The sequence below is a fragment of the Alosa sapidissima genome, chromosome 3 (assembly GCF_018492685.1).
Source record: "Alosa sapidissima isolate fAloSap1 chromosome 3, fAloSap1.pri, whole genome shotgun sequence".
Lineage (NCBI taxonomy): Eukaryota > Metazoa > Chordata > Actinopteri > Clupeiformes > Clupeidae > Alosa > Alosa sapidissima.
In genome coordinates, this window is record NC_055959.1 from 36,187,210 (window position 1) to 36,192,437 (window position 5,228).

General features: G+C 44.1%; 1 long non-coding RNA gene across 1 annotated transcript; it reads right to left on the reverse strand.

Moving 5' to 3' along the window:
* Positions 1 to 234: 234 nt before the first annotated feature.
* On the reverse strand, positions 235 to 4,272 carry LOC121706182. The gene is made up of 3 exons (XR_006030979.1): positions 4,171 to 4,272; positions 3,924 to 4,049; positions 235 to 524 (listed from the first exon to the last, which is right to left on the reverse strand). It is a non-coding gene; the product is annotated as an uncharacterized LOC121706182 (long non-coding RNA).
* Between the last annotated feature and the right edge of the window lie 956 nt (positions 4,273 to 5,228).

The following is a 5,228-nucleotide window of genomic DNA, read 5'->3' on the forward strand; positions in this document are numbered from 1 at the left end:
ATAAGGACAACACACATTCTTTGACATTTCTGTAAAATGTGCTTATTAGCTTAGATTGTAGTCCCTCAGACATAGTAGATAGCATTTACAACTCTTTTCTGGAATCTCAGACACCACCAATCAGGTTATGGTGTACTAAGCTGACAGCAAACATTACAGTAATTTCCCAACTATTAGCCGCAGTTTATACATTGATTTTGCCAAATCTATTCAGCTATGAGGTTAATATAATATCAATATGGTTTCGTTTCTTTTTACTTGCATAAAACACTGTCCCGTGGCGTATACATAATGTGACTAATACACAGGAAATGACTGTACTATAAAACAATAAACACTATTGTCAAAGGCATACAAGACATTTCATCACACCTGTGGTAAAGATTTCCTAAACCAAGTATCCACATTCAAGAGAGTTCTTACAGGCAGGTGCTGTGTGTTTGTGTTGCAAACTGATAGAATCTCAGCAGACCTGTTTCAGCTCTCATGGTTGTCAGTCACCAGTCACCTCATCTGATCAACACCTGAGAGAAAGAGAGGGGGGGTGGGGGGTGTTAGCCGAGACTCAACCGTGCCAGAGGCCTTGGCAGGTACAACATCCTGGCAGAACATCTGAACAATGTACCTGTTTCTGTCCATCCATCAAACCATCCAGCTCTCTCTCTCTCTCTCTCTCTCTCTCACACACAAGACCTCTGCTCTGTGCCATCTAAGATTCAATAAACTCATACAAAGCACAGCAGTGGCATCACATTATCCCAGTGGTGTTTTTATGGTGACGGAAAAACACCCATGTCATCGATAATATCCCAGTGAACACAAGTCTCATTTGTAGCTATCTTTATAACAGATACAGTACCACTACACAGTATAGGTCTTTATAACAGATACCGCTACACAGTATAGGTCTTTATAACAGATACCGCTACACAGTATAGGTCTTTATGACAGATACCACTACACAGTATAGGTCTTTATAACAGATAGGCTACTGCTACACAGTATATGTCAGATGTCAGATACTGCTACACAGTATAGGTCTTTATAAGAGATACTACTACACAGTATAGGTCAGATGTCAGGCCTTGGAGCACAAAGCTCTCCTGTGTGCACACCTCACTCCTGCAACCAGGTGGCAGACATCTCAGCATCAGGCACCAGTCCTTTGGCCTATGCATCTCACTGAGTACGTAAGACATTTCATCACACCTGTGGTAAAGATTTCCTTAACCAAGTATCCACATTCAAGAGAGTTCTTACAGGCAGGTGCTGTGGGTTTGTGTTGCAAACTGTATAGAATCTCAGCAGACCTGTTTCAGCTCTCATTGTTGTCAGTCACTAGTCACCTCATCTGATCAACACCTGAGAGAAAGAGAGGGGGTGTGGGGGGTGTTAGCCGAGACTCAACCGTGCCAGAAGCCTTGGCAGGTACAACATCCTGGCAGAACATCTGAGCAATGTACCTGTTTCTGTCCATCCATCAAACCATCCAGCTCTCTCTCTCTCTCTCTCTCTCTCTCTCTCTCTCTCTCTCTCTCTCTCTCTCTCTCTCTCTCTCTGTGTCTCCACAAGACCTCTGCTCTGTGCCATCTAGGATTCAAAAAACTCATACAAAGCACAGCAGTGGCATCACATTACCCCAGTGGTGTTTTTATGGTGACGGAAAAACACCCATGTCATCGATAATATCCCAGTGAACACAAGTCTCATTTGTCTCAACAGATACCGCTACACAGTATAGGTCTTTATAACAGATACTGCTACACAGTATAGGTCTTTATAACAGATACTGCTACACAGTACAGGTCTTTATAACAGATAGGCTACTGCTACACAGTATAGGTCAGATGTCAGATACTGCTACACAGTATAGGTCTTTATAAGAGATACTACTACACAGTATAGGTCAGATGTCAGGCCTGGGAGCACAAAGCTCTCCTGTGTGCACACCTCACTACTGCCACCAGGTGGCAGACGTCTCAGCATCAGGCACCAGTCCTTTGGCCTATGCATCTCACTGAGTACGTAACGTCACACACACACTGGCCATTTCTCACACATATCTGTTTCTGATGTTACTGAGTACTGTGGGTATGAAAGAAACAAATAGTTTGTGTTGCCCAATAGCTAGAGCAGCCGGGCAGCTACAGTGCTCTCAGTAGAGTACACTTTGGGCACATGTTATATATAACAAGCTCAACACGCGTTCATATAACAAGCTCAACACACATATTTCAACAGTGACGAGCTCAACACACATGTTTATATAGTAACAAGCTCAACACACATATTTCTACAGTGACGAGCTCAACACACACGTTTATATAGTGACAAGCTCAACACACATGTTTATATAGTGACAAGCTCAACACACATGTTTATATAGTGACGAGCTCAACACACATGTTTATATAGTAATGAGCTTAACACACATGTTTATATAGTAACAAGCTCAACACACGTTTATAGGATTGAGCTCAACACACATATTCAGTCACTGTACCTGCAATATCTGCAGTTCTACCTATAGGGTATTTGCAGTTTAAGACTGTACAGCTGAGAGCTGAACAATATATGAAGAGTTTGGTTCTCTATATACACCATTTTAATGAATTTTCCATTTTGTTTTCCAAAATTCAGTAGAAATGTAATTGGGTATTGTTATTTGATTCATCTTTACTCAATCAAAACAACACAACTGCAATTTGATTGATATTACCTGAAATACACAATTAAATAGCCTGACTTTTTAATGTTTTTTTAAAACGGAGATATAGCGTTTTGGAACCAAACTCTTTATATATATCAAACATCTTAGTAAAAGATTTGGGTTGATATTGTCATTGTCTATCATGCAGTATCTAGTGTCCAGACCATGAAGCACACTCCGAGTAACTCCGCTGCTCAAAAGGCTTTCTCTTGCTCCCACCCAATTGGAGAGCTATTGCCCAGTCTCACTCCTCCCATTCCTCTTTAAGGCTATAAAAAGGGCGGCTTCCAAAGAAGTCACAGAATTCCCCCTCACAGAATGACCTCCTTGATCCTAACCGATCCAGCTTCAAAAGTGGCCACTCCCCAATAACGGCTCTGTTGTCTGTGACTGAAGCGCACACTAACACACACACACACGCGCGCATGCATGCGCGCACGCACGCACGCACGCACGCACGCACACACACACACACACACACACACACACACACACACACACACACACACACACACACACACACACACACACACACACACACACACACACGCGCGCGCACACACACACACTCCCCCATAACGGCTCTGTTGTCTGTGACAGAAGCCTTAAAGTCTGCCAGAGCAGCAGCTCAGTCCTCAGTTCTCATCTTGCTTGACCTATCAGCTGCTTTTGACATGGTCAACCACGGCATCCTGTCCATACTCTCAAACATGGGCATTCCAGGCAAAGCACACTCCTGTTTTGAATCCTACTTCCCTGGGGGATCGTTCAATGTGTCATGGCTAGGATGCATGTTCGCATGTCATTGTCTCACCACAGGGGTGGCCCAAGGCTCAGTGCTGGGGCCCCTTCTTTTTGTACACCAACTCGTTGGGCCCAATCACCGACTCACATGGTTTCTTATATCAGATGATACCCAACTATATCTTTCTGTCCTGCATGATGATGCCACAGTCTCGGCATGGATCTCGGATTGTCTCTCTGAAGGAACACCACCTCCAACTAGAACTGCTGGTCTTCTCAGCCAAAAAAACATACATCACATCAACGTCAAAACTGATTTCTCTCTCTTGCTCCTACCAAAGCTGCACGAAACTTAGGTGTCATGATGGATGACCAGCTAACCTTCTCTGACCATGTTGCCTCTGTCACCCAGTTGGGCCGATTCGCTACTCAAAGTAAGGGCAATCAGACCATACCTAACCCAACTCACCACTAAGCTCCTGGTGTAGACTGTGGTTATCTCACACCTTGACTACTGCAACACCCTCCTCATAGGCCTTCCAGCTTGTGTGGTGAAAACGTTATAGATGGTCCAGAACGCTGCAGTGAGTCTGGTCTTCAGTCAACAGAAAAGGTCACATGTCACCTGGCTACCCTCAGCTGTCCACATTAAAAAAAATAAATTCAAGTCACTGATATTTGCTTACAAAATGTTTGCTGTGTTTGTACCCACTTACTTTAGTGCTCTCATGATAAAGGCTGATGATACCCTCTGGCCGTTCTTCCAAGGAAGGTCATCTGGCACTGCCCATACCCACGGCAATCCAGACTGTTTTCATCTGTGGTCCCCAGATGGTAAGTAAGTAAGTAAGTAAAGTTTATTTTTAGAGCACATTTAACCACAGCTCGCACTGACCAAAGTGCTGTACATAGTGCATTGGCTAAATAATAATTAAATAAGATAAAATAAAATTAAAAAAAATAACAACAGACAACACTTAATTACAGACATTACAGGGTAAGACAATTAAAACACAGGGAAGGCCAATGTAAAAATGTTTGAGTCTGATTTTAAATAATGCGATTGAAGGGGCATTTCTGATGTCAAGTGGCAGTTGGTTCCACAGCTGAGGGCCAGCAACATGCACTTCCCACAACACGCACCTACCATGCACTTGCCTCTCTTCCCTCCTCTACCCCCTTCTACCATTTTCTCCACCTACCACAGCTTGACTAGTGCTCTCAATGTCTGCACTGCAGCTTGAGTGTTATTCTCAGCTTGAATGTTATTCTCATTCTCTTTGGATAAAAGAGTCTGCTAAATGAATACATGTACATGTAAGCGCTTCAGTGTTTCTGAGGAGCCCATGTTCTGTGTCTCCACCTACTGGCACAACAATGGAAATGCACCACTTTTGCACCAGCTGGGTTGGGTTTCCATGGATTGTAAGGATTTAGTAAGGTTGTAAGGAGCAGTGAGCTGCCTACTACAGCGGCGCTCAGGGAGCAGTGAGGGGTTAGATGCCTTGCTCAAGGACACTTCAGCTGCTCCCACTGGTCGGAGATTAAACCGGCAACCCTCCGGTTCCAAGCCCGAAGCCCTAATCAGTAGGCCACGACTGCCCCCGGTAAGTTTGCGACTACCGATTGCCCCAAGTACAGTGGGTCCCAGTTAAGTTTGGACGGGTTCCTTCATGAATCACGCACCCCATTTTCTCAGCAGAAATGGCACAAACTGCAGTTGACACAAACAACCACAAGGTGTCACTTGGGAGTTCTGCCACTACTATTTTTG